The following is a 23,827-nucleotide window of genomic DNA, read 5'->3' on the forward strand; positions in this document are numbered from 1 at the left end:
CCAGTTTTGAACCAAACTTGGCCGCCGCCGTTCCAAAAAAACCAAAAAACTAAACAAATGTTGAACCCCAAAATGGCCAACCCCCCATATTGCAACGCACTAACAGCGCCCCCAGACAAAAAAGAAAAAGCCTACGGCACCTGGTATTCCCAGGCGGTCTCCCATCCAAGTACTAACCAAGCCCGACGTTGCTTAACTTCGGTGATCGGACGAGAACCGGTGTATTCAACGTAGTATGGTCGTAGGCGATGTAAACTTTCTTTTAGCCAGTTTTGAACCAAACTTGGCCGCCGCCGTTCCAAAAAAAACCCAAAAACTAAACAAATGTTGAACCCCAAAATGGCCAACCCCCCATATTGCAACGCACTAACAGCGCCCCCAGACAAAAAAGAAAAAGCCTACGGCACCTGGTATTCCCAGGCGGTCTCCCATCCAAGTACTAACCAAGCCCGACGTTGCTTAACTTCGGTGATCGGACGAGAACCGGTGTATTCAACGTAGTATGGTCGTAGGCGATGTAAACTTTCTTTTAGCCAGTTTTGAACCAAACTTGGCCGCCGCCGTTCCAAAAAAACAAAAAACTAAACAAATGTTGAACCCCAAAATGGCCAACCCCCCATATTGCAACGCACTAACAGCGCCCCCAGACAAAAAAGAAAAAGCCTACGGCACCTGGTATTCCCAGGCGGTCTCCCATCCAAGTACTAACCAAGCCCGACGTTGCTTAACTTCGGTGATCGGACGAGAACCGGTGTATTCAACGTAGTATGGTCGTAGGCGATGTAAACTTTCTTTTAGCCAGTTTTGAACCAAACTTGGCCGCCGCCGTTCCAAAAAAACCCAAAAAACTAAACAAATGTTGAACCCCAAAATGGCCAACCCCCCATATTGCAACGCACTAACAGCGCCCCCAGACAAAAAAGAAAAAGCCTACGGCACCTGGTATTCCCAGGCGGTCTCCCATCCAAGTACTAACCAAGCCCGACGTTGCTTAACTTCGGTGATCGGACGAGAACCGGTGTATTCAACGTAGTATGGTCGTAGGCGATGTAAACTTTCTTTTAGCCAGTTTTGAACCAAACTTGGCCGCCGCCGTTCCAAAAAAACCCAAAAAACTAAACAAATGTTGAACCCCAAAATGGCCAACCCCCCATATTGCAACGCACTAACAGCGCCCCCAGACAAAAAAGAAAAAGCCTACGGCACCTGGTATTCCCAGGCGGTCTCCCATCCAAGTACTAACCAAGCCCGACGTTGCTTAACTTCGGTGATCGGACGAGAACCGGTGTATTCAACGTAGTATGGTCGTAGGCGATGTAAACTTTCTTTTAGCCAGTTTTGAACCAAACTTGGCCGCCGCCGTTCCAAAAAAAACCAAAAAACTAAACAAATGTTGAACCCCAAAATGGCCAACCCCCCATATTGCAACGCACTAACAGCGCCCCCAGACAAAAAAGAAAAAGCCTACGGCACCTGGTATTCCCAGGCGGTCTCCCATCCAAGTACTAACCAAGCCCGACGTTGCTTAACTTCGGTGATCGGACGAGAACCGGTGTATTCAACGTAGTATGGTCGTAGGCGATGTAAACTTTCTTTTAGCCAGTTTTGAACCAAACTTGGCCGCCGCCGTTCCAAAAAAAACAAAAAAACTAAACAAATGTTGAACCCCAAAATGGCCAACCCCCCATATTGCAACGCACTAACAGCGCCCCCAGACAAAAAAGAAAAAGCCTACGGCACCTGGTATTCCCAGGCGGTCTCCCATCCAAGTACTAACCAAGCCCGACGTTGCTTAACTTCGGTGATCGGACGAGAACCGGTGTATTCAACGTAGTATGGTCGTAGGCGATGTAAACTTTCTTTTAGCCAGTTTTGAACCAAACTTGGCCGCCGCCGTTCCAAAAAAACCCAAAAAACTAAACAAATGTTGAACCCCAAAATGGCCAACCCCCCATATTGCAACGCACTAACAGCGCCCCCAGACAAAAAAGAAAAAGCCTACGGCACCTGGTATTCCCAGGCGGTCTCCCATCCAAGTACTAACCAAGCCCGACGTTGCTTAACTTCGGTGATCGGACGAGAACCGGTGTATTCAACGTAGTATGGTCGTAGGCGATGTAAACTTTCTTTTAGCCAGTTTTGAACCAAACTTGGCCGCCGCCGTTCCAAAAAAACCCAAAAAACTAAACAAATGTTGAACCCCAAAATGGCCAACCCCCCATATTGCAACGCACTAACAGCGCCCCCAGACAAAAAAGAAAAAGCCTACGGCACCTGGTATTCCCAGGCGGTCTCCCATCCAAGTACTAACCAAGCCCGACGTTGCTTAACTTCGGTGATCGGACGAGAACCGGTGTATTCAACGTAGTATGGTCGTAGGCGATGTAAACTTTCTTTTAGCCAGTTTTGAACCAAACTTGGCCGCCGCCGTTCCAAAAAAACCCAAAAAACTAAACAAATGTTGAACCCCAAAATGGCCAACCCCCCATATTGCAACGCACTAACAGCGCCCCCAGACAAAAAAGAAAAAGCCTACGGCACCTGGTATTCCCAGGCGGTCTCCCATCCAAGTACTAACCAAGCCCGACGTTGCTTAACTTCGGTGATCGGACGAGAACCGGTGTATTCAACGTAGTATGGTCGTAGGCGATGTAAACTTTCTTTTAGCCAGTTTTGAACCAAACTTGGCCGCCGCCGTTCCAAAAAAACCCAAAAAACTAAACAAATGTTGAACCCCAAAATGGCCAACCCCCCATATTGCAACGCACTAACAGCGCCCCCAGACAAAAAAGAAAAAGCCTACGGCACCTGGTATTCCCAGGCGGTCTCCCATCCAAGTACTAACCAAGCCCGACGTTGCTTAACTTCGGTGATCGGACGAGAACCGGTGTATTCAACGTAGTATGGTCGTAGGCGATGTAAACTTTCTTTTAGCCAGTTTTGAACCAAACTTGGCCGCCGCCGTTCCAAAAAAACCCAAAAAACTAAACAAATGTTGAACCCCAAAATGGCCAACCCCCCATATTGCAACGCACTAACAGCGCCCCCAGACAAAAAAGAAAAAGCCTACGGCACCTGGTATTCCCAGGCGGTCTCCCATCCAAGTACTAACCAAGCCCGACGTTGCTTAACTTCGGTGATCGGACGAGAACCGGTGTATTCAACGTAGTATGGTCGTAGGCGATGTAAACTTTCTTTTAGCCAGTTTTGAACCAAACTTGGCCGCCGCCGTTCCAAAAAAACAAAAAACTAAACAAATGTTGAACCCCAAAATGGCCAACCCCCCATATTGCAACGCACTAACAGCGCCCCCAGACAAAAAAGAAAAAGCCTACGGCACCTGGTATTCCCAGGCGGTCTCCCATCCAAGTACTAACCAAGCCCGACGTTGCTTAACTTCGGTGATCGGACGAGAACCGGTGTATTCAACGTAGTATGGTCGTAGGCGATGTAAACTTTCTTTTAGCCAGTTTTGAACCAAACTTGGCCGCCGCCGTTCCAAAAAAACCAAAAAACTAAACAAATGTTGAACCCCAAAATGGCCAACCCCCCATATTGCAACGCACTAACAGCGCCCCCAGACAAAAAAGAAAAAGCCTACGGCACCTGGTATTCCCAGGCGGTCTCCCATCCAAGTACTAACCAAGCCCGACGTTGCTTAACTTCGGTGATCGGACGAGAACCGGTGTATTCAACGTAGTATGGTCGTAGGCGATGTAAACTTTCTTTTAGCCAGTTTTGAACCAAACTTGGCCGCCGCCGTTCCAAAAAAACCCAAAAAACTAAACAAATGTTGAACCCCAAAATGGCCAACCCCCCATATTGCAACGCACTAACAGCGCCCCCAGACAAAAAAGAAAAAGCCTACGGCACCTGGTATTCCCAGGCGGTCTCCCATCCAAGTACTAACCAAGCCCGACGTTGCTTAACTTCGGTGATCGGACGAGAACCGGTGTATTCAACGTAGTATGGTCGTAGGCGATGTAAACTTTCTTTTAGCCAGTTTTGAACCAAACTTGGCCGCCGCCGTTCCAAAAAAACCCAAAAAACTAAACAAATGTTGAACCCCAAAATGGCCAACCCCCCATATTGCAACGCACTAACAGCGCCCCCAGACAAAAAAGAAAAAGCCTACGGCACCTGGTATTCCCAGGCGGTCTCCCATCCAAGTACTAACCAAGCCCGACGTTGCTTAACTTCGGTGATCGGACGAGAACCGGTGTATTCAACGTAGTATGGTCGTAGGCGATGTAAACTTTCTTTTAGCCAGTTTTGAACCAAACTTGGCCGCCGCCGTTCCAAAAAAACCAAAAAACTAAACAAATGTTGAACCCCAAAATGGCCAACCCCCCATATTGCAACGCACTAACAGCGCCCCCAGACAAAAAAGAAAAAGCCTACGGCACCTGGTATTCCCAGGCGGTCTCCCATCCAAGTACTAACCAAGCCCGACGTTGCTTAACTTCGGTGATCGGACGAGAACCGGTGTATTCAACGTAGTATGGTCGTAGGCGATGTAAACTTTCTTTTAGCCAGTTTTGAACCAAACTTGGCCGCCGCCGTTCCAAAAAAACCCAAAAAACTAAACAAATGTTGAACCCCAAAATGGCCAACCCCCCATATTGCAACGCACTAACAGCGCCCCCAGACAAAAAAGAAAAAGCCTACGGCACCTGGTATTCCCAGGCGGTCTCCCATCCAAGTACTAACCAAGCCCGACGTTGCTTAACTTCGGTGATCGGACGAGAACCGGTGTATTCAACGTAGTATGGTCGTAGGCGATGTAAACTTTCTTTTAGCCAGTTTTGAACCAAACTTGGCCGCCGCCGTTCCAAAAAAACCCAAAAAACTAAACAAATGTTGAACCCCAAAATGGCCAACCCCCCATATTGCAACGCACTAACAGCGCCCCCAGACAAAAAAGAAAAAGCCTACGGCACCTGGTATTCCCAGGCGGTCTCCCATCCAAGTACTAACCAAGCCCGACGTTGCTTAACTTCGGTGATCGGACGAGAACCGGTGTATTCAACGTAGTATGGTCGTAGGCGATGTAAACTTTCTTTTAGCCAGTTTTGAACCAAACTTGGCCGCCGCCGTTCCAAAAAAACCCAAAAAACTAAACAAATGTTGAACCCCAAAATGGCCAACCCCCCATATTGCAACGCACTAACAGCGCCCCCAGACAAAAAAGAAAAAGCCTACGGCACCTGGTATTCCCAGGCGGTCTCCCATCCAAGTACTAACCAAGCCCGACGTTGCTTAACTTCGGTGATCGGACGAGAACCGGTGTATTCAACGTAGTATGGTCGTAGGCGATGTAAACTTTCTTTTAGCCAGTTTTGAACCAAACTTGGCCGCCGCCGTTCCAAAAAAAAAAAAAACTAAACAAATGTTGAACCCCAAAATGGCCAACCCCCCATATTGCAACGCACTAACAGCGCCCCCAGACAAAAAAGAAAAAGCCTACGGCACCTGGTATTCCCAGGCGGTCTCCCATCCAAGTACTAACCAAGCCCGACGTTGCTTAACTTCGGTGATCGGACGAGAACCGGTGTATTCAACGTAGTATGGTCGTAGGCGATGTAAACTTTCTTTTAGCCAGTTTTGAACCAAACTTGGCCGCCGCCGTTCCAAAAAAACCCAAAAAACTAAACAAATGTTGAACCCCAAAATGGCCAACCCCCCATATTGCAACGCACTAACAGCGCCCCCAGACAAAAAAGAAAAAGCCTACGGCACCTGGTATTCCCAGGCGGTCTCCCATCCAAGTACTAACCAAGCCCGACGTTGCTTAACTTCGGTGATCGGACGAGAACCGGTGTATTCAACGTAGTATGGTCGTAGGCGATGTAAACTTTCTTTTAGCCAGTTTTGAACCAAACTTGGCCGCCGCCGTTCCAAAAAAACCCAAAAAACTAAACAAATGTTGAACCCCAAAATGGCCAACCCCCCATATTGCAACGCACTAACAGCGCCCCCAGACAAAAAAGAAAAAGCCTACGGCACCTGGTATTCCCAGGCGGTCTCCCATCCAAGTACTAACCAAGCCCGACGTTGCTTAACTTCGGTGATCGGACGAGAACCGGTGTATTCAACGTAGTATGGTCGTAGGCGATGTAAACTTTCTTTTAGCCAGTTTTGAACCAAACTTGGCCGCCGCCGTTCCAAAAAAACCAAAAAACTAAACAAATGTTGAACCCCAAAATGGCCAACCCCCCATATTGCAACGCACTAACAGCGCCCCCAGACAAAAAAGAAAAAGCCTACGGCACCTGGTATTCCCAGGCGGTCTCCCATCCAAGTACTAACCAAGCCCGACGTTGCTTAACTTCGGTGATCGGACGAGAACCGGTGTATTCAACGTAGTATGGTCGTAGGCGATGTAAACTTTCTTTTAGCCAGTTTTGAACCAAACTTGGCCGCCGCCGTTCCAAAAAAACCAAAAAACTAAACAAATGTTGAACCCCAAAATGGCCAACCCCCCATATTGCAACGCACTAACAGCGCCCCCAGACAAAAAAGAAAAAGCCTACGGCACCTGGTATTCCCAGGCGGTCTCCCATCCAAGTACTAACCAAGCCCGACGTTGCTTAACTTCGGTGATCGGACGAGAACCGGTGTATTCAACGTAGTATGGTCGTAGGCGATGTAAACTTTCTTTTAGCCAGTTTTGAACCAAACTTGGCCGCCGCCGTTCCAAAAAAACCCAAAAAACTAAACAAATGTTGAACCCCAAAATGGCCAACCCCCCATATTGCAACGCACTAACAGCGCCCCCAGACAAAAAAGAAAAAGCCTACGGCACCTGGTATTCCCAGGCGGTCTCCCATCCAAGTACTAACCAAGCCCGACGTTGCTTAACTTCGGTGATCGGACGAGAACCGGTGTATTCAACGTAGTATGGTCGTAGGCGATGTAAACTTTCTTTTAGCCAGTTTTGAACCAAACTTGGCCGCCGCCGTTCCAAAAAAACCCAAAAAACTAAACAAATGTTGAACCCCAAAATGGCCAACCCCCCATATTGCAACGCACTAACAGCGCCCCCAGACAAAAAAGAAAAAGCCTACGGCACCTGGTATTCCCAGGCGGTCTCCCATCCAAGTACTAACCAAGCCCGACGTTGCTTAACTTCGGTGATCGGACGAGAACCGGTGTATTCAACGTAGTATGGTCGTAGGCGATGTAAACTTTCTTTTAGCCAGTTTTGAACCAAACTTGGCCGCCGCCGTTCCAAAAAAACCCAAAAAACTAAACAAATGTTGAACCCCAAAATGGCCAACCCCCCATATTGCAACGCACTAACAGCGCCCCCAGACAAAAAAGAAAAAGCCTACGGCACCTGGTATTCCCAGGCGGTCTCCCATCCAAGTACTAACCAAGCCCGACGTTGCTTAACTTCGGTGATCGGACGAGAACCGGTGTATTCAACGTAGTATGGTCGTAGGCGATGTAAACTTTCTTTTAGCCAGTTTTGAACCAAACTTGGCCGCCGCCGTTCCAAAAAAACCCAAAAAACTAAACAAATGTTGAACCCCAAAATGGCCAACCCCCCATATTGCAACGCACTAACAGCGCCCCCAGACAAAAAAGAAAAAGCCTACGGCACCTGGTATTCCCAGGCGGTCTCCCATCCAAGTACTAACCAAGCCCGACGTTGCTTAACTTCGGTGATCGGACGAGAACCGGTGTATTCAACGTAGTATGGTCGTAGGCGATGTAAACTTTCTTTTAGCCAGTTTTGAACCAAACTTGGCCGCCGCCGTTCCAAAAAAACCCAAAAAACTAAACAAATGTTGAACCCCAAAATGGCCAACCCCCCATATTGCAACGCACTAACAGCGCCCCCAGACAAAAAAGAAAAAGCCTACGGCACCTGGTATTCCCAGGCGGTCTCCCATCCAAGTACTAACCAAGCCCGACGTTGCTTAACTTCGGTGATCGGACGAGAACCGGTGTATTCAACGTAGTATGGTCGTAGGCGATGTAAACTTTCTTTTAGCCAGTTTTGAACCAAACTTGGCCGCCGCCGTTCCAAAAAAACCCAAAAAACTAAACAAATGTTGAACCCCAAAATGGCCAACCCCCCATATTGCAACGCACTAACAGCGCCCCCAGACAAAAAAGAAAAAGCCTACGGCACCTGGTATTCCCAGGCGGTCTCCCATCCAAGTACTAACCAAGCCCGACGTTGCTTAACTTCGGTGATCGGACGAGAACCGGTGTATTCAACGTAGTATGGTCGTAGGCGATGTAAACTTTCTTTTAGCCAGTTTTGAACCAAACTTGGCCGCCGCCGTTCCAAAAAAACCCAAAAAACTAAACAAATGTTGAACCCCAAAATGGCCAACCCCCCATATTGCAACGCACTAACAGCGCCCCCAGACAAAAAAGAAAAAGCCTACGGCACCTGGTATTCCCAGGCGGTCTCCCATCCAAGTACTAACCAAGCCCGACGTTGCTTAACTTCGGTGATCGGACGAGAACCGGTGTATTCAACGTAGTATGGTCGTAGGCGATGTAAACTTTCTTTTAGCCAGTTTTGAACCAAACTTGGCCGCCGCCGTTCCAAAAAAACCCAAAAAACTAAACAAATGTTGAACCCCAAAATGGCCAACCCCCCATATTGCAACGCACTAACAGCGCCCCCAGACAAAAAAGAAAAAGCCTACGGCACCTGGTATTCCCAGGCGGTCTCCCATCCAAGTACTAACCAAGCCCGACGTTGCTTAACTTCGGTGATCGGACGAGAACCGGTGTATTCAACGTAGTATGGTCGTAGGCGATGTAAACTTTCTTTTAGCCAGTTTTGAACCAAACTTGGCCGCCGCCGTTCCAAAAAAACCCAAAAAACTAAACAAATGTTGAACCCCAAAATGGCCAACCCCCCATATTGCAACGCACTAACAGCGCCCCCAGACAAAAAAGAAAAAGCCTACGGCACCTGGTATTCCCAGGCGGTCTCCCATCCAAGTACTAACCAAGCCCGACGTTGCTTAACTTCGGTGATCGGACGAGAACCGGTGTATTCAACGTAGTATGGTCGTAGGCGATGTAAACTTTCTTTTAGCCAGTTTTGAACCAAACTTGGCCGCCGCCGTTCCAAAAAAACCCAAAAAACTAAACAAATGTTGAACCCCAAAATGGCCAACCCCCCATATTGCAACGCACTAACAGCGCCCCCAGACAAAAAAGAAAAAGCCTACGGCACCTGGTATTCCCAGGCGGTCTCCCATCCAAGTACTAACCAAGCCCGACGTTGCTTAACTTCGGTGATCGGACGAGAACCGGTGTATTCAACGTAGTATGGTCGTAGGCGATGTAAACTTTCTTTTAGCCAGTTTTGAACCAAACTTGGCCGCCGCCGTTCCAAAAAAACCCAAAAAACTAAACAAATGTTGAACCCCAAAATGGCCAACCCCCCATATTGCAACGCACTAACAGCGCCCCCAGACAAAAAAGAAAAAGCCTACGGCACCTGGTATTCCCAGGCGGTCTCCCATCCAAGTACTAACCAAGCCCGACGTTGCTTAACTTCGGTGATCGGACGAGAACCGGTGTATTCAACGTAGTATGGTCGTAGGCGATGTAAACTTTCTTTTAGCCAGTTTTGAACCAAACTTGGCCGCCGCCGTTCCAAAAAAAACCAAAAAACTAAACAAATGTTGAACCCCAAAATGGCCAACCCCCCATATTGCAACGCACTAACAGCGCCCCCAGACAAAAAAGAAAAAGCCTACGGCACCTGGTATTCCCAGGCGGTCTCCCATCCAAGTACTAACCAAGCCCGACGTTGCTTAACTTCGGTGATCGGACGAGAACCGGTGTATTCAACGTAGTATGGTCGTAGGCGATGTAAACTTTCTTTTAGCCAGTTTTGAACCAAACTTGGCCGCCGCCGTTCCAAAAAAACCCAAAAAACTAAACAAATGTTGAACCCCAAAATGGCCAACCCCCCATATTGCAACGCACTAACAGCGCCCCCAGACAAAAAAGAAAAAGCCTACGGCACCTGGTATTCCCAGGCGGTCTCCCATCCAAGTACTAACCAAGCCCGACGTTGCTTAACTTCGGTGATCGGACGAGAACCGGTGTATTCAACGTAGTATGGTCGTAGGCGATGTAAACTTTCTTTTAGCCAGTTTTGAACCAAACTTGGCCGCCGCCGTTCCAAAAAAACCAAAAAACTAAACAAATGTTGAACCCCAAAATGGCCAACCCCCCATATTGCAACGCACTAACAGCGCCCCCAGACAAAAAAGAAAAAGCCTACGGCACCTGGTATTCCCAGGCGGTCTCCCATCCAAGTACTAACCAAGCCCGACGTTGCTTAACTTCGGTGATCGGACGAGAACCGGTGTATTCAACGTAGTATGGTCGTAGGCGATGTAAACTTTCTTTTAGCCAGTTTTGAACCAAACTTGGCCGCCGCCGTTCCAAAAAAACCCAAAAAACTAAACAAATGTTGAACCCCAAAATGGCCAACCCCCCATATTGCAACGCACTAACAGCGCCCCCAGACAAAAAAGAAAAAGCCTACGGCACCTGGTATTCCCAGGCGGTCTCCCATCCAAGTACTAACCAAGCCCGACGTTGCTTAACTTCGGTGATCGGACGAGAACCGGTGTATTCAACGTAGTATGGTCGTAGGCGATGTAAACTTTCTTTTAGCCAGTTTTGAACCAAACTTGGCCGCCGCCGTTCCAAAAAAACCCAAAAAACTAAACAAATGTTGAACCCCAAAATGGCCAACCCCCCATATTGCAACGCACTAACAGCGCCCCCAGACAAAAAAGAAAAAGCCTACGGCACCTGGTATTCCCAGGCGGTCTCCCATCCAAGTACTAACCAAGCCCGACGTTGCTTAACTTCGGTGATCGGACGAGAACCGGTGTATTCAACGTAGTATGGTCGTAGGCGATGTAAACTTTCTTTTAGCCAGTTTTGAACCAAACTTGGCCGCCGCCGTTCCAAAAAAACCCAAAAAACTAAACAAATGTTGAACCCCAAAATGGCCAACCCCCCATATTGCAACGCACTAACAGCGCCCCCAGACAAAAAAGAAAAAGCCTACGGCACCTGGTATTCCCAGGCGGTCTCCCATCCAAGTACTAACCAAGCCCGACGTTGCTTAACTTCGGTGATCGGACGAGAACCGGTGTATTCAACGTAGTATGGTCGTAGGCGATGTAAACTTTCTTTTAGCCAGTTTTGAACCAAACTTGGCCGCCGCCGTTCCAAAAAAACCCAAAAAACTAAACAAATGTTGAACCCCAAAATGGCCAACCCCCCATATTGCAACGCACTAACAGCGCCCCCAGACAAAAAAGAAAAAGCCTACGGCACCTGGTATTCCCAGGCGGTCTCCCATCCAAGTACTAACCAAGCCCGACGTTGCTTAACTTCGGTGATCGGACGAGAACCGGTGTATTCAACGTAGTATGGTCGTAGGCGATGTAAACTTTCTTTTAGCCAGTTTTGAACCAAACTTGGCCGCCGCCGTTCCAAAAAAACCCAAAAAACTAAACAAATGTTGAACCCCAAAATGGCCAACCCCCCATATTGCAACGCACTAACAGCGCCCCCAGACAAAAAAGAAAAAGCCTACGGCACCTGGTATTCCCAGGCGGTCTCCCATCCAAGTACTAACCAAGCCCGACGTTGCTTAACTTCGGTGATCGGACGAGAACCGGTGTATTCAACGTAGTATGGTCGTAGGCGATGTAAACTTTCTTTTAGCCAGTTTTGAACCAAACTTGGCCGCCGCCGTTCCAAAAAAACCCAAAAAACTAAACAAATGTTGAACCCCAAAATGGCCAACCCCCCATATTGCAACGCACTAACAGCGCCCCCAGACAAAAAAGAAAAAGCCTACGGCACCTGGTATTCCCAGGCGGTCTCCCATCCAAGTACTAACCAAGCCCGACGTTGCTTAACTTCGGTGATCGGACGAGAACCGGTGTATTCAACGTAGTATGGTCGTAGGCGATGTAAACTTTCTTTTAGCCAGTTTTGAACCAAACTTGGCCGCCGCCGTTCCAAAAAAAACAAAAACCTAAACAAATGTTGAACCCCAAAATGGCCAACCCCCCATATTGCAACGCAAATTGAAAATTTACTGGCACGCCTGTAAATAGGCCAAAAATCCGTCCGCTGAGCTCATGAATAAAAGTTATACCCTCAAAATACTCTATATTAGAGAGTTCTGAGAGCCGTTACATTAGGGAATTGAAGAGATATGGCAATGAACCTCTAGCCCGGACTCGGGGCGTCCAGTTCTGAGCATTTTGGATACAATTGGGCTTGAAAGTGGCGCTATTTTGCCATGTTGTGGAGGGGTCGTTTTTCAAGATGGCTACCGTTTCGCTTTGGGGAAAATAGGGGTCGTCTTCTTTGGGCGAGAATTTCTCAAAAAGTCAGTGGTCAACCCACCAAAAAATGAAAAGAAGTTGAAAGATGACATGTCGATCATCAATTTTCTGTGCAGCTTAAATACCTGTGAGAGTTCTGAGTATTTTTAAAAGAATTTTGAAGTATGGGCATTTAGCACTAGTGGCTAAGGGAATTTTTTCGCACTGTTTCATCCTGGGTGACCGTTTTAGCCGATTTTCAGCTAACTTCGACAGAATTTTTGTTTGACAGAAAATTTGACAGAATGGATTTTTTTGGCAGATTTCTGGCAGAATTCTTCAAAAATGGTTATTTGACAGAAAAACAGCAAATTTGAACAAAAAAGTGTACATTTGTTTAAAAAAAGCTTCAATCATTTCAAACAAACCCTTGCATAATAGGACAGGTTGGCTGGTCTAGGTGCTGAGGTTCACTGGAAAACGGACTTCGTCGTTGCCGGATCCGCGTTTTGCCCGAAATTTACCAATAATTTCACAACATCCTTGTGTGACTAGACTGTTTATTATGTAATTTGAATCTTAATTAAGGCAATACTACCAATCTGCATGTGATATTAAGTGTTTATAGTGTATTTCGAGTAATTCTGGGGAATTTGGCAGATTTTTGATAAATCTGACAGATCTTTGATGTGCATTTAGCAGAATTTGGCTCTGACCTTACGGTCACCCTAGTTGAACCCATAGGTCGATCAGTTGTTGATACTCACGAAAACAATTCATTCACTCGATCGAATAGTCAGATAGTGTATTTGGATTACGATAAAATTTCCCACAAATAAGAGCACGATTTCAAAATGTTGAATTGACAGAAAGACATCTGGATCCGTCAGCGCTATGTTCATTCATGGTGTGTGCTGAAACCCCGGAGTGAGTAAAAAACCGTAAATTTTATGTATACCTACGATTACTACTAGTACGGGTATACTAAGAAAGGTTTAGCCGGTACACGTACGTAGGCTAAGTTTATAAGCGTGTGTACTGTGTACAGTATAGTCGTGTTCCCTATTAAACGTGGCGCACTTCGAAGCTTACCCAACTTTCCTCGTGTAGTGTTGCCAAACCTCTTTGTTGACAAACCTCAAATTCATGCAGTCAAATACTGGTACTTTTACCTTATTAATGCTTGCTATTTAACCTCTGTGAACAATTTTGGTTTCATAAAATTTTATCCGAAATTCAAAGTCAGACGGTGGCGTCCGGAAATTGGGCACAGATTGGCGGAGTGTTCCCTAACGTGGCGCACTTAAATAAATCTCAGAAAATTCAAAATTAACATTTCAGAATTTCTGTTAACTTGATAAATTCTGATAAATCATTATTATCTCTACTTACATACCCAGCCAGATGTTTGTCAGAAAATTATTTTCTTATTTTTTTGGGCATTTTGAATATGAGCATTTTCTTCATGTTCCACTAAAATTACAATATAAAATCATGTTTTAATCATTACAAACAGGGTCCACAGGAAAATAAAAAGTTATTTTTCTAAAGTGATTCACTTCAAAAAAATGAAGTTTTTATTTTCACTTCAAGTGAAACCCCCTATTGAATATGTTGGACTAACTTTGTCAAATTTAGATTTTCACATTTAGGCTTAGTTTGTAGTTTATTTTTGCTATAGAAGCATACTCACACTCTTTATAGGCTAATCAGAAAGTGCTGCTTTTTTCAGATGTCTAATTTTCGTGAAATTTCATGTTGAAATTTTGATACGCAACCGGGTGCAAACGAATCTGGAAATTTGACGAAAAATAGACATCTGAAAAAGGCAGCACTTTCTGATTAGCCTATAAAGAGGGTGAGTATGCTTCTAAAGCAAAAATAAACTACAAACTAAGCCTAAATGTGAAAATCAAAATTTGAAAAAGTTCGACATGTTTTTTGTACATGGTGGAAGTGTGGCCTTTATTTACGGAGGTAGTCCAGTAAATAATATTGGCCACATTTATGGGGCTAGAGTTACTCAAGCTAGTCCAACATATTCAATAGGGGGTTTCACTTGAAGTGAAAGTAAAAAGTTCATTTTTTTTAAAGTGAATCACTTAAAAAAAAAATATCTTTGTATTTTCCTGTGGACCCTGTTTGTAATGTTTACCCACATAAGTTGTACTTATGACAGTCACTTGATTAAAACATGATTTTATATTGTAATTTTAGTGGAAAATGAACAAAGCATTCTCAGACGGAAATCTTTTACTGCAGTGTGTGTGCATTTGTTTGTTTCCTACAGGTTCTTAAGAAATTTCAGGGAGATGGAAAAGGCACCATGCATTATGTCACCAGTGTGCTGAATGAGTGGGGGCAGTTTCTGACAACTGTTGTGGTCGCCTCCGAGTCGGAGCAATGTTACAGGAGGCTTGCTCAGGGACTCATCGCACGCTTTAAACGTGCCAATGCTGCAGCGCCAAAGGTGCTCTACGCTGACAACAACTGTTGTAGGTATGTGAAGTATTTTGTGCTTATTTGTACATAATTATTAGTAATTTGCCGCCATAACAGCTTTTCACCAGGGTCATAGTGCACTGGCATTATTACCAGGAATTTATCAGAATCATTTCTCTTCATGAGGAAACAACATGCTGACCCTCGATCATACAACCCCAATCAATACTGCTGCCCCCCCCCCCCCATGACAGAAGAAAGTATGGGACAAATTTACGTTTTTGACTTGTGGACCAAAACAATATTTTGTTGGAACTATTCAAAGTTTTGCAAATAATGCAGGTACATTGATGTTTGGTCGTGTTCATTATCTCATTGTTACTCATTACTATCAAATGCAATCAATTTCATGTGACCAATGATAATCCATGTACTGAAAATGATCAATAATTGCCGAATTACCTGTCCCATACTTCCTTCTGTCATGGGTAGGCAGAATAGATGCGATACGTAACCGCTTGACCATCATGGTTCATAGGTTTGTTCGCCGAAGTGCTTTCAAATTAATTCCTGTGTTTTTGTGTTTTAAGTTGTACAAATACTTTAATTCATCAACAATGACGTCTTCATTGACCTTCAAATAAAAAGGAGTAAGGTTGTGTTCTCTTATGAGCAATTTTGTTGCTCAAACAATGACTTTCACAAACAAATCTATGAAGTTTGCAAAATTTCACTGTATAGATACATGTATATATGGGATAAGGTGGAAATGGTTATCAATTCTGTTCAATTTTGTTTGCATTTGTTCCAGGGATGGTGGGACCTCATGTCTTGCATCCCTCTTCCAAGACTGGACTGACGATGGTATGGTCATCAGACTTGACATTTGGCACTGGCTCCACCGGTGGGATATGCTGGTGCAGTACTGGCATACAACAAACATGACATGGACCAACTCATCCAAGCCATCCGCAAAGGGAACAAGGACTTCTCACAGTACAGAGATTATGAAATGAGGCTGTCTTTCGGCAAGCCACATTGATCAGGCATCAGCTTATGTGCGCCGAGTGACATGTGGCCGGTGTCCAGGTAAGCTGATGTTATTATTTGGTACATATTTTCATTTCAAGAACTTGATATTGGGAATGATCTATGCATTGAATGCATTAAAACACATTTTTGATCTTCAAAATTAGTCTGTGCATTGTGAACACTTTTCCTTCATCAGATAATGAGGATTTGAGATGTTGCAAAGTGTGAACGATACCTATCAGTGACTTTTTAATGTTTTGTTTTCTTTCTCACACAGGAAACAAGAGTGTGGAATTTGAAAAACTAAAGGAATCATGATTACTTTTAATTAGTGCATTTACACAGTTTTCTTGTTTTTGGTTTTGTTTTCTGCAGGCCTGAGAGTGCATCTGCTGTTGAGTACATCCTGGAAGGGTCCAGCTGGTCTAGACATCGATGGCATCCCCCTTGTTTAAGTCACCAGAAGCTGTCGATGTGCAGTGGGCAACTGCCGGTAAACATCTGAGTTGTATGTAGGTAAGGTTACACAATGGTTCATTACATACGCAACAAAATTTCTACAGCCCGCTGATTGAAAAACGAAAAACAGTAGATAAGTTACAACACTGGTACCAGGCTGCAGCGTAACGGTGTTGGTACAATCCAGTATCGGTTCTGTACCCCTGTGCCCAACTGAATTGTAACGACACCGTTACGCTCCTGTACTGGTATCAGAACTTCGCAGGCTGGTACCGGTGTTGTAACTGAACTATTGTTTTGCAATCGGCAGGCCATAGGAATTTTGATGTGTATAATATCAAACTTTCGTATGTGTGACCCCATATCTTTTCAAGCCCTATACTTCATTTTATAACCAAACAATGCAGTGGTATAATGATGGAATGATGGTAAAGAACCCTTTTATCGGCATGGAAAATTAAATGTTGATGATTTCAAATTTGTTCAAAATGAGAAGGTCTGACATAATTTATAGAAGACCCTAATGTATGTTCATAATGTTTAAACAATATCCTCCATGAAAATGTCAAATTAACAACTTATGATTTAAAATATCAAATATTTGACTTAAGAATGTAAAAACATTGTATGCAGCAGGGTCCGCAATAAGCGGTATCGCATCGCAATTTGCGACACATTCGAGGCCGACTGCGACGCAATTTTTAAAGTGCATCGCAAAACTGCTATACAACATTTTGATCATGAAAAGTTGACACAAAGTGTACTTGCCACCAAATTTTGGTCCACTGAATTCCACAACTATCGGACATGGTAAACATCCATCATGTTTTGATTTAGTTAAGCTTAAATACTGAAAAAGAACGTCAATTTTGTTTAGCTGTATAAAATCTGTACGTGTTTAGTTTGTAAACGAGACCACGTGATAAACGCAGCTAATAATTTGGAATCGCACTTATGATCCGGACATAAGGAATGCCCGGAGCGTCAGTGCGATACCAAATTATCCGCAGCACGTATCACGTGGTAAATCACGTGCATGGCGGAGGAAGTTGCAGGACGTACGTCGAGATTTTACCTCGTACTCTAAATCTGCTGCGACTGTGCAAGGAATAATTTATGGATTTATAAAAGAAATAACACGTTTGTACACTATCTGGTCAAGTATTCAACAAACTTTATTCTTATTCTCACTCACCGGTAAATATATGCATGAAATGAGTATTTTGGTGGCTAAAAAAGTTACATGCACGTCGTACATGCTCAGTAAAAAAGCTACGTGCACAAGCTAAAATCTACATGCACTGGTGCGTGCGTGCACCCGGGTAAATCGAGCCCTTTTCTCATCACTATTCTTTAGATATTTGTCGGTTTATCTTAAACATTTTGCCGACACGGAAAACGGGTTTACCCCTTCAAGTAAATCACTTGATACGCACGTGGGATTCGTTGGAACTAAAACGTCAAAATCCTAGCTGTGTTGTCGTTTGTGCGCTGTGTAGCATTGAACATGGCTACTACGAAAACTACCGGTATCAAGGCAAATACATGTACTGCCAATAATTGGCAGGCGGATCTAGACCCGGCGGGGCCAGGAATGGCCCGGGTTAATAAATTGCTTTTTCACTCGAAAGTTATTCCAGCAAGCATGCAGCTCCTGAAATAAACGGACAACTGATGAGTCGTTAAGTTCACAGCTTAACTTAAGTTACTTCTTTATTGCTTTGTAATTTGTACAGTCGGACACTGACAGGTGAATAGTAATTGCAAAGCCGAGGCTAAATTTGAGTATAACAAAACTGCTATGCAAAATTGGTAAACTGCTATGCAAATCAAAATTTGCATAGCAGTTTTGCTATACAAAAAAAAATCCTTAAGGCTTACCCTGGTATGCAGTTGGTATTATCCACATTATTGTCGTTTTTATCAGGATCCACCAAATATCTAGCTGTACGTGGCGACCAAGGTTGTTACTATCAATGGGGTACAGCTGAACAAGTACAGGTGTCGAAGAGGCAGCGACACCTTGGAAGGGCTCCATGCCTACATGCCATCCCTTTGAAGCGATGTGGAATCATTCCTTTCCAGGTTAGCATGTACATTTACATTGATGTGGTATATTATGTCCAGTCAGAATTATAAAGTAGCATCACTTGTGTAATGGTGCATTGTGTGACAAATTTAAGAAATCCAGTTGTGCCTCAAAGCGCCAGTAGGTATACACGCGCGATGCCACTTTCTACTTCTAAGTAGACTTGGTATAGAGTATATGCAATCAATCAGTCAGAACAGATGGATAATTGATATACAAACCACCAATTGTGTACGCCAGGTCTGAGACAACCTAATTAATAAGCACATGTTCGCTGGTTCCACTCCACGGTCAGAAATCTTGAGCACTAGTTGGATAATAATGTTGAGCTCTGAATGAAGTTGTTTAAACCCTGATCTATGTTGAGTGACATAGTAATGCGTACATTTGAAATTGTATTGATTCCTTTGCTCTTTCACTCCTTTGTTCTGTTAATCAAATTAAAATACCGTACATTCATTATAAAGTGCATTATAACATTTCATTTTGAAAACATGTATTCTAATGTGATGATTCATTTTCTGTCTCTCTTATCTTCCAGGTTTATCTCATCTCCTTTGCCATGCAATGGAATAACCGCATGGAAAAACTGAAGGTTGCTGGAGGGCGAGGACGACTGACTTCATGTGTCGATCCACGACAAATTCAAACCAGCATGCAGAGATCTTGTTTGGGAAGGACCATTTGTTTGAGCCCAATTTTTCTGCACCAATGGTCACCCCAGACTATGACGACCCTGCAGAAGAAGAGCTTTTGGGAGTGGACTATGCCTACTGCCAGTCCACTGACTTCTCATCCAAGAAATATTACATTCAAAAAGGTGAGAAAAACTTTCATAGCATACAAAAAGTTCACGTTAAAGTTCTTTCCCATGTCCTAAGACACATAGGGTGGTACCTATCTATGTTTTCTTAGCCTTGAGATACACAGCCACATTATGGTTAGAATACATAGGTTTGTGTTCAATGTACCTCATATAATAAAATAACAAAAAATTGTCATTTGACAACTGTGCTTTTTATGCCCCGCCCACCGAAGGGGCATACTGTTTCCGACATGTCCTTCCGGGATGCGTGTGTGTGTGTGTGTGTGTGCATGGGTGTGCAAGTTGAGTACTCCCTCTGCTTGTATACCGTATAGACCTACTGACTTCAGAATAATCCCACCTGCAGTACATACATGTAGGCCTATATGAAAATATATACTATATATCTGTACTATTTCCAGTATGAATGCTGCAAAATCTAGTACCGGTAGATTAACTATTTAAGGAAGTATTAAAGCCACAGTCGTACTTGTATGGAAATATGCAAATACCATCATCCTTTGACTAATGGTACCGGTAGCTGAAAACTACGTCGGAAATCCTTTTGTAGCTGTCGGCAATCCTTTTGTAGCTGGCTTTGATCATTGCCGCAACTTTTGAGGGAGATGATAAGCCACCAACCTTTGGGCGATTCTTCAGCATTTTCATGAGAATGTAGGGAAGCCTAGACTCCTCTGTAATTTCAGCTGCCTGTGCATACCTCATCCATCCCAATTTTGTCTTTTGCGCAGCACTGGTTTCCTGACTGTCAGACCCTAGGCACCTACCAAATAGTGTATATCCCCACTTAGACTCGTACTTTTTGACAAACTTTCTAGCAGACTTGTCATGTTCTGCAAAATTACCAGCTGCTTCTGCTATCTTGTTTCTGAGGTTGACAGGGATGAGATGATGATCACCATCATCAGAAAGTTGTAGGAGGAGGAGTGCCAGGTTCTCTACATCATCATACCCAGGGAGATGAAGATGACTTGGTTTCATTAGTACATCTTGCAGGACAGGACTGATCTCTCCTGTTATCTGGTCCTCCTTGGTCAGAACAGCATGCTTGGTACTGATGAGTCCATGGGGTCCACTTGAATATCACTCGCGTCTGCATCTGTGCCCTCATCTTCAATGCCCTCGTCCTCGGACTCGGACTCCATCTCTTGGTTCTTGGTTGGTTCTTCTCCTAAATACTCCATGTGGGAGTTTATACAGGAGGCTAGAAACACCAGGGCAAACCCCTTCTCTTAGTGATAAGTGTTTACTGGGTTCTTTTATGTGCATTTATGCAACACACGGGACCTACTGCTTAACGTCCCATCCGAAGGATGAAGCAATAATGGTTAAGTGCCTTGCTTAAGAGCACAAGTGTCCGCTGGAGGGCTCGAACCTACGTCACTGTTGCCTCTGAAACACCAGAACATGAGTCCGGTGCTCTTAACCGCTAGGCCATGAAACTCCATCTCTTCTCGACATGACACTCCACCTCTTCTTCTTCATGGGATTGCTCTTCTTCAGCTGTATAAAAAAAAGAAGAATAGAATAAAAACATGTAGACAACCAATAAAAAAGAAATTATAAGGGAATGTGTAGTTAAGTGATGCATATGTAACACTAAAAGGTCCCTTTAAATTCTGTATGGTTTAAAATAATTGAACAATGTTAGCTTCTCATTTGTTTGACCAAATAAAAAATTAATATAACTTGGATAACATTTTTAGAGACTTCATCTTTGCGTGTGGGTCATAAGCGTAGACTACCCATTATCCCACCTGCAGTACATACATCAGGGGTTTTCTTTAACTTTTTTTTTCACTGGCCAGCCGGGCTAGTTAATCAAAGTTTTCACTGGCCCGCAAGCATTTTCACTAGCCCGCATGTGCATATGCCATATATCTGTGTTTTCTGAGCAAATGGAACGCAGCGTCTTTGTTTACTTTAACAGATCAATACTACAGAAAAAACAGACGTAAAGAATACATTATCATTGTGTTGCTTTCTGAGATGTTTTATTTGCAAGTGTTGTTTGTTAACTATGATTACAATAATGTTGACAAGAGAAAAGAAATTCCATAATGTCTTGAGTAAACATGAATGGTTCAGTCACTTTAGTCACATGAAATAAATGCCATTTTACATGTTCTTATCTACAGGCATGCAACTGTACAGTCGCCCCAAAATGGGGACATATTGAAATTTGGAGGACTTTGTACAGTGCTTTTCATTCAAAGGCAGAAATGAAAGACAAAAAAAGGAAATCTGCTGATCTGAGGAAAAGTTGCACTTGCAGTCACTGCTTGCAGTCTTCTAACTCTAGTCAGAGTCTAGTGGCACCTCATCCATCATGACATCGTCTTCATCATCACTGGGCTCCTCGCTTGACTCCTCTTGAACTTGACCTTCTTCATGCTGGACCACTCCCTTATCTACACGTTTTGCTCGCTTACCAGTTTTGTTCCAAAGGTCAATGGCTGACATTGGATCAAATTCTTCAATGCTGGGGGTATGAAGCATTACAACTAATTGGTCTGTGACGGAGTCATCAAGAAGACGTGTCCTCTGGTCTGTTTTCAGGAGCTTCAGGCGGCTGAAGCCACGTTCTGCATCGGCAGAGCTTGCTGGAATTGTCAGCATCAGGTCCACCATGCTGCTGATGTTGGGTAGCTCTTCCTGCACAGCTGGAATCACCTCTGCCCATTTGGCATTGGTGATTGTCTTGTATCTGTTGTTATTGACAAATAAAAGTATTTGAACATTATACTACAAACCCAGAGTTTCATTATTGATAACAAACTAATACTTGATGCAAATTTTTTTAGAAAATGTTATTTCTGCTTATAAAATTGTCATTTAATAAAGAAAGGGCCCATAAAATGTACATACATGTATCTTACTTGGCATATAGTCTCTGTTTCAGGAGGTCCCACTCAACAGCTACTGCATCCGTATCCACTCCAGCCTCCTTCAAAACTGGCAGAAAGTGTCTCACCAGCTGAGATATATGCTCGTCACCAAAGTTTGAAAAGAAAAATACAATTGTATTAATAAGACTAGTTAACTTAATTAATATAATTTTGGCTATCAATATCATGCAAGTTGAACCAATTCATTTTCCTCAACTTACCCTCTGCTGCCTGTAGCTCCATAGGCCAAAATGTGAAGCTAGCAATCCTGAAGCTAGACAGTACACCTCTGCTCATGTCTTCGAATCGGCCGTTAACATGGTCAAGGCTTGTATCTAGGCCAGTCAGCACTTTGCTGCACTGATATCTCCACCTCCAGTCAGGGGCTCCCTTTTGAATATGCCAACATCACCAAAGTCCTGCAACTTGGGCGTCATCTTTCTATGTTAATAAGAAGAAAAAACATTAATGAAAAGTTATCTGCAGTCAGGATGCTTTTTTCAGATCACCAAAACAATGAAGTGTTAGTTACCTTGTTTTGTATTTCGAAAGAGTTGCAACAGCTGCATCAATGGACGCCGCTACGTCTGCCACGGTGTTGTTTGACACTTGGGCTGCTACGGACACTCGAGAGAACTGTCACCACATCCAACATGAAGTGAGCAAACTTCATCAGGTCATGTCGACAGAGAAATTTCGCGTACTGCTTGGCCTTCCCTCTTGCATCTGCTGACATGCCATCTTCTACTGACATGCCTAATGGAAAACAATTGTTAATATGTTAATACAAATTATATTTTGTTAAACATAATGGTAGCTGAAAACCACATTCTATTTGACCAAACTATTTACAAGAACCGATCAAAATCAATACCATGCATTGACAATGGTAATGTTGAAAAATTCTTCTCATATCTCAAAATTTCCCATCAAAATGGAAAGCTGTTTTCAGTGACAAAAGCTAAAAGATAAAGGAGGACTTTAAAAGTAGAACCTTAATAGTTCCGTGTATCGGTACTCTTCCTCCCCTCCAGCTCTTCATCCACCACTCTCTTAAAATGTTCGTAATTGTCATGCACTTCCTCAAATACAGTTGTAGTTGATTTGTTGGTGGTTGGACAGAAGGTGAAGATTTTCTGATTACTACCAACAGTTTTGGCCTTTGATGGTGTGTACCTTTTACGAAGCCCACCACATTTTGGTACTGTACATGACATGCAGCACATGGTTTGGTGGATGGGTTAGGGAGGGAACGAGACTGTTTTGGTGTTGGAGGAGGTGGATGTTGACATGATGCATGATGCAGGTTGTAGGGAGACGGATTGTGCCATTGGCTGTGAAGGCACAACCAAGAGAATGGGTACGTCACTTGATCCTGGAAATGCAGTTGATATAGGACAAATACGGCAGGGAAATTTGGGCTCTGTGGAAGCTGATGACGTTGCATCCGAGCAGGCCAGTAGGTTGGGAATCTTCTAGAGACGTCTTGGAGACTAGAACTCCTACTCGGCTAAGTTGACCCCCTAGAACTTCCATCTCCAGCTCTATGTAACCAGTGTACGGCAGTTCCATCCCATTTGCGGCATACACTTTCAGCCATTTGGTGACATCTTGCACAGCAGGCTGCTGGGATGACAATCTGCTGAAGACAGTCTCTGGTAGAATAGTTACCTCACTCCCAGTGTCAAGGATGAAGCGAACTTCCTGTCCCAACACTGTGATGGTCACTTCCGGGCTCTTTGTA

General features: G+C 44.1%; 1 long non-coding RNA gene and 45 other non-coding genes across 46 annotated transcripts; 1 reads left to right on the forward strand and 45 right to left on the reverse strand.

Moving 5' to 3' along the window:
* Positions 1–128: 128 nt before the first annotated feature.
* On the reverse strand, positions 129–247 carry LOC119744059. Its single transcript, XR_005273477.1, has one exon. It is a non-coding gene; the product is annotated as a 5S ribosomal RNA (ribosomal RNA).
* Positions 248–395: 148 nt separating this feature from the next.
* LOC119744061 lies at positions 396–514 on the reverse strand. The gene has a single exon (XR_005273478.1). It is a non-coding gene; the product is annotated as a 5S ribosomal RNA (ribosomal RNA).
* Positions 515–660: 146 nt separating this feature from the next.
* Positions 661–779, reverse strand: LOC119744062. The gene has a single exon (XR_005273479.1). It is a non-coding gene; the product is annotated as a 5S ribosomal RNA (ribosomal RNA).
* A 148-nt stretch (positions 780–927) lies between these two features.
* LOC119744063 lies at positions 928–1,046 on the reverse strand. Its single transcript, XR_005273480.1, has one exon. It is a non-coding gene; the product is annotated as a 5S ribosomal RNA (ribosomal RNA).
* Positions 1,047–1,194: 148 nt separating this feature from the next.
* LOC119744064 lies at positions 1,195–1,313 on the reverse strand. The gene has a single exon (XR_005273481.1). It is a non-coding gene; the product is annotated as a 5S ribosomal RNA (ribosomal RNA).
* A 148-nt stretch (positions 1,314–1,461) lies between these two features.
* On the reverse strand, positions 1,462–1,580 carry LOC119744066. Its single transcript, XR_005273483.1, has one exon. It is a non-coding gene; the product is annotated as a 5S ribosomal RNA (ribosomal RNA).
* Positions 1,581–1,728: 148 nt separating this feature from the next.
* LOC119744067 lies at positions 1,729–1,847 on the reverse strand. Its single transcript, XR_005273484.1, has one exon. It is a non-coding gene; the product is annotated as a 5S ribosomal RNA (ribosomal RNA).
* A 148-nt stretch (positions 1,848–1,995) lies between these two features.
* On the reverse strand, positions 1,996–2,114 carry LOC119744068. The gene has a single exon (XR_005273485.1). It is a non-coding gene; the product is annotated as a 5S ribosomal RNA (ribosomal RNA).
* A 148-nt stretch (positions 2,115–2,262) lies between these two features.
* Positions 2,263–2,381, reverse strand: LOC119744069. The gene has a single exon (XR_005273486.1). It is a non-coding gene; the product is annotated as a 5S ribosomal RNA (ribosomal RNA).
* Positions 2,382–2,529: 148 nt separating this feature from the next.
* Positions 2,530–2,648, reverse strand: LOC119744070. The gene has a single exon (XR_005273487.1). It is a non-coding gene; the product is annotated as a 5S ribosomal RNA (ribosomal RNA).
* A 148-nt stretch (positions 2,649–2,796) lies between these two features.
* LOC119744072 lies at positions 2,797–2,915 on the reverse strand. The gene has a single exon (XR_005273488.1). It is a non-coding gene; the product is annotated as a 5S ribosomal RNA (ribosomal RNA).
* Positions 2,916–3,063: 148 nt separating this feature from the next.
* LOC119744073 lies at positions 3,064–3,182 on the reverse strand. Its single transcript, XR_005273489.1, has one exon. It is a non-coding gene; the product is annotated as a 5S ribosomal RNA (ribosomal RNA).
* A 146-nt stretch (positions 3,183–3,328) lies between these two features.
* On the reverse strand, positions 3,329–3,447 carry LOC119744074. Its single transcript, XR_005273490.1, has one exon. It is a non-coding gene; the product is annotated as a 5S ribosomal RNA (ribosomal RNA).
* Positions 3,448–3,594: 147 nt separating this feature from the next.
* Positions 3,595–3,713, reverse strand: LOC119744075. The gene has a single exon (XR_005273491.1). It is a non-coding gene; the product is annotated as a 5S ribosomal RNA (ribosomal RNA).
* A 148-nt stretch (positions 3,714–3,861) lies between these two features.
* LOC119744076 lies at positions 3,862–3,980 on the reverse strand. The gene has a single exon (XR_005273492.1). It is a non-coding gene; the product is annotated as a 5S ribosomal RNA (ribosomal RNA).
* Positions 3,981–4,128: 148 nt separating this feature from the next.
* LOC119744078 lies at positions 4,129–4,247 on the reverse strand. The gene has a single exon (XR_005273494.1). It is a non-coding gene; the product is annotated as a 5S ribosomal RNA (ribosomal RNA).
* Positions 4,248–4,394: 147 nt separating this feature from the next.
* On the reverse strand, positions 4,395–4,513 carry LOC119744079. The gene has a single exon (XR_005273495.1). It is a non-coding gene; the product is annotated as a 5S ribosomal RNA (ribosomal RNA).
* Positions 4,514–4,661: 148 nt separating this feature from the next.
* Positions 4,662–4,780, reverse strand: LOC119744080. Its single transcript, XR_005273496.1, has one exon. It is a non-coding gene; the product is annotated as a 5S ribosomal RNA (ribosomal RNA).
* Positions 4,781–4,928: 148 nt separating this feature from the next.
* Positions 4,929–5,047, reverse strand: LOC119744081. The gene has a single exon (XR_005273497.1). It is a non-coding gene; the product is annotated as a 5S ribosomal RNA (ribosomal RNA).
* Positions 5,048–5,195: 148 nt separating this feature from the next.
* LOC119744082 lies at positions 5,196–5,314 on the reverse strand. The gene has a single exon (XR_005273498.1). It is a non-coding gene; the product is annotated as a 5S ribosomal RNA (ribosomal RNA).
* Positions 5,315–5,460: 146 nt separating this feature from the next.
* LOC119744083 lies at positions 5,461–5,579 on the reverse strand. The gene has a single exon (XR_005273499.1). It is a non-coding gene; the product is annotated as a 5S ribosomal RNA (ribosomal RNA).
* A 148-nt stretch (positions 5,580–5,727) lies between these two features.
* On the reverse strand, positions 5,728–5,846 carry LOC119744084. The gene has a single exon (XR_005273500.1). It is a non-coding gene; the product is annotated as a 5S ribosomal RNA (ribosomal RNA).
* Positions 5,847–5,994: 148 nt separating this feature from the next.
* Positions 5,995–6,113, reverse strand: LOC119744085. The gene has a single exon (XR_005273501.1). It is a non-coding gene; the product is annotated as a 5S ribosomal RNA (ribosomal RNA).
* Positions 6,114–6,260: 147 nt separating this feature from the next.
* Positions 6,261–6,379, reverse strand: LOC119744086. Its single transcript, XR_005273502.1, has one exon. It is a non-coding gene; the product is annotated as a 5S ribosomal RNA (ribosomal RNA).
* Positions 6,380–6,526: 147 nt separating this feature from the next.
* On the reverse strand, positions 6,527–6,645 carry LOC119744088. Its single transcript, XR_005273503.1, has one exon. It is a non-coding gene; the product is annotated as a 5S ribosomal RNA (ribosomal RNA).
* A 148-nt stretch (positions 6,646–6,793) lies between these two features.
* On the reverse strand, positions 6,794–6,912 carry LOC119744090. Its single transcript, XR_005273505.1, has one exon. It is a non-coding gene; the product is annotated as a 5S ribosomal RNA (ribosomal RNA).
* A 148-nt stretch (positions 6,913–7,060) lies between these two features.
* Positions 7,061–7,179, reverse strand: LOC119744091. The gene has a single exon (XR_005273506.1). It is a non-coding gene; the product is annotated as a 5S ribosomal RNA (ribosomal RNA).
* Positions 7,180–7,327: 148 nt separating this feature from the next.
* Positions 7,328–7,446, reverse strand: LOC119744092. Its single transcript, XR_005273507.1, has one exon. It is a non-coding gene; the product is annotated as a 5S ribosomal RNA (ribosomal RNA).
* A 148-nt stretch (positions 7,447–7,594) lies between these two features.
* On the reverse strand, positions 7,595–7,713 carry LOC119744093. Its single transcript, XR_005273508.1, has one exon. It is a non-coding gene; the product is annotated as a 5S ribosomal RNA (ribosomal RNA).
* Positions 7,714–7,861: 148 nt separating this feature from the next.
* On the reverse strand, positions 7,862–7,980 carry LOC119744094. The gene has a single exon (XR_005273509.1). It is a non-coding gene; the product is annotated as a 5S ribosomal RNA (ribosomal RNA).
* Positions 7,981–8,128: 148 nt separating this feature from the next.
* On the reverse strand, positions 8,129–8,247 carry LOC119744095. Its single transcript, XR_005273510.1, has one exon. It is a non-coding gene; the product is annotated as a 5S ribosomal RNA (ribosomal RNA).
* Positions 8,248–8,395: 148 nt separating this feature from the next.
* On the reverse strand, positions 8,396–8,514 carry LOC119744096. The gene has a single exon (XR_005273511.1). It is a non-coding gene; the product is annotated as a 5S ribosomal RNA (ribosomal RNA).
* Positions 8,515–8,662: 148 nt separating this feature from the next.
* LOC119744097 lies at positions 8,663–8,781 on the reverse strand. Its single transcript, XR_005273512.1, has one exon. It is a non-coding gene; the product is annotated as a 5S ribosomal RNA (ribosomal RNA).
* Positions 8,782–8,929: 148 nt separating this feature from the next.
* LOC119744098 lies at positions 8,930–9,048 on the reverse strand. The gene has a single exon (XR_005273513.1). It is a non-coding gene; the product is annotated as a 5S ribosomal RNA (ribosomal RNA).
* A 148-nt stretch (positions 9,049–9,196) lies between these two features.
* On the reverse strand, positions 9,197–9,315 carry LOC119744099. Its single transcript, XR_005273514.1, has one exon. It is a non-coding gene; the product is annotated as a 5S ribosomal RNA (ribosomal RNA).
* Positions 9,316–9,463: 148 nt separating this feature from the next.
* On the reverse strand, positions 9,464–9,582 carry LOC119744101. Its single transcript, XR_005273516.1, has one exon. It is a non-coding gene; the product is annotated as a 5S ribosomal RNA (ribosomal RNA).
* A 148-nt stretch (positions 9,583–9,730) lies between these two features.
* Positions 9,731–9,849, reverse strand: LOC119744102. The gene has a single exon (XR_005273517.1). It is a non-coding gene; the product is annotated as a 5S ribosomal RNA (ribosomal RNA).
* A 148-nt stretch (positions 9,850–9,997) lies between these two features.
* Positions 9,998–10,116, reverse strand: LOC119744104. The gene has a single exon (XR_005273518.1). It is a non-coding gene; the product is annotated as a 5S ribosomal RNA (ribosomal RNA).
* A 147-nt stretch (positions 10,117–10,263) lies between these two features.
* On the reverse strand, positions 10,264–10,382 carry LOC119744105. The gene has a single exon (XR_005273519.1). It is a non-coding gene; the product is annotated as a 5S ribosomal RNA (ribosomal RNA).
* A 148-nt stretch (positions 10,383–10,530) lies between these two features.
* On the reverse strand, positions 10,531–10,649 carry LOC119744106. Its single transcript, XR_005273520.1, has one exon. It is a non-coding gene; the product is annotated as a 5S ribosomal RNA (ribosomal RNA).
* A 148-nt stretch (positions 10,650–10,797) lies between these two features.
* Positions 10,798–10,916, reverse strand: LOC119744108. Its single transcript, XR_005273522.1, has one exon. It is a non-coding gene; the product is annotated as a 5S ribosomal RNA (ribosomal RNA).
* Positions 10,917–11,064: 148 nt separating this feature from the next.
* Positions 11,065–11,183, reverse strand: LOC119744109. The gene has a single exon (XR_005273523.1). It is a non-coding gene; the product is annotated as a 5S ribosomal RNA (ribosomal RNA).
* A 148-nt stretch (positions 11,184–11,331) lies between these two features.
* LOC119744110 lies at positions 11,332–11,450 on the reverse strand. Its single transcript, XR_005273524.1, has one exon. It is a non-coding gene; the product is annotated as a 5S ribosomal RNA (ribosomal RNA).
* Positions 11,451–11,598: 148 nt separating this feature from the next.
* LOC119744111 lies at positions 11,599–11,717 on the reverse strand. Its single transcript, XR_005273525.1, has one exon. It is a non-coding gene; the product is annotated as a 5S ribosomal RNA (ribosomal RNA).
* Positions 11,718–11,865: 148 nt separating this feature from the next.
* On the reverse strand, positions 11,866–11,984 carry LOC119744112. Its single transcript, XR_005273526.1, has one exon. It is a non-coding gene; the product is annotated as a 5S ribosomal RNA (ribosomal RNA).
* Positions 11,985–14,643: 2,659 nt separating this feature from the next.
* Positions 14,644–19,330, forward strand: LOC119742509. The gene is made up of 5 exons (XR_005272863.1): positions 14,644–14,846; positions 15,601–15,878; positions 16,197–16,337; positions 18,208–18,365; positions 18,911–19,330. It is a non-coding gene; the product is annotated as an uncharacterized LOC119742509 (long non-coding RNA).
* Positions 19,331–23,827: the final 4,497 nt, after the last annotated feature.

This window comes from Patiria miniata, unplaced genomic scaffold (assembly GCF_015706575.1).
Source record: "Patiria miniata isolate m_02_andy unplaced genomic scaffold, ASM1570657v1 HiC_scaffold_6, whole genome shotgun sequence".
Lineage (NCBI taxonomy): Eukaryota > Metazoa > Echinodermata > Asteroidea > Valvatida > Asterinidae > Patiria > Patiria miniata.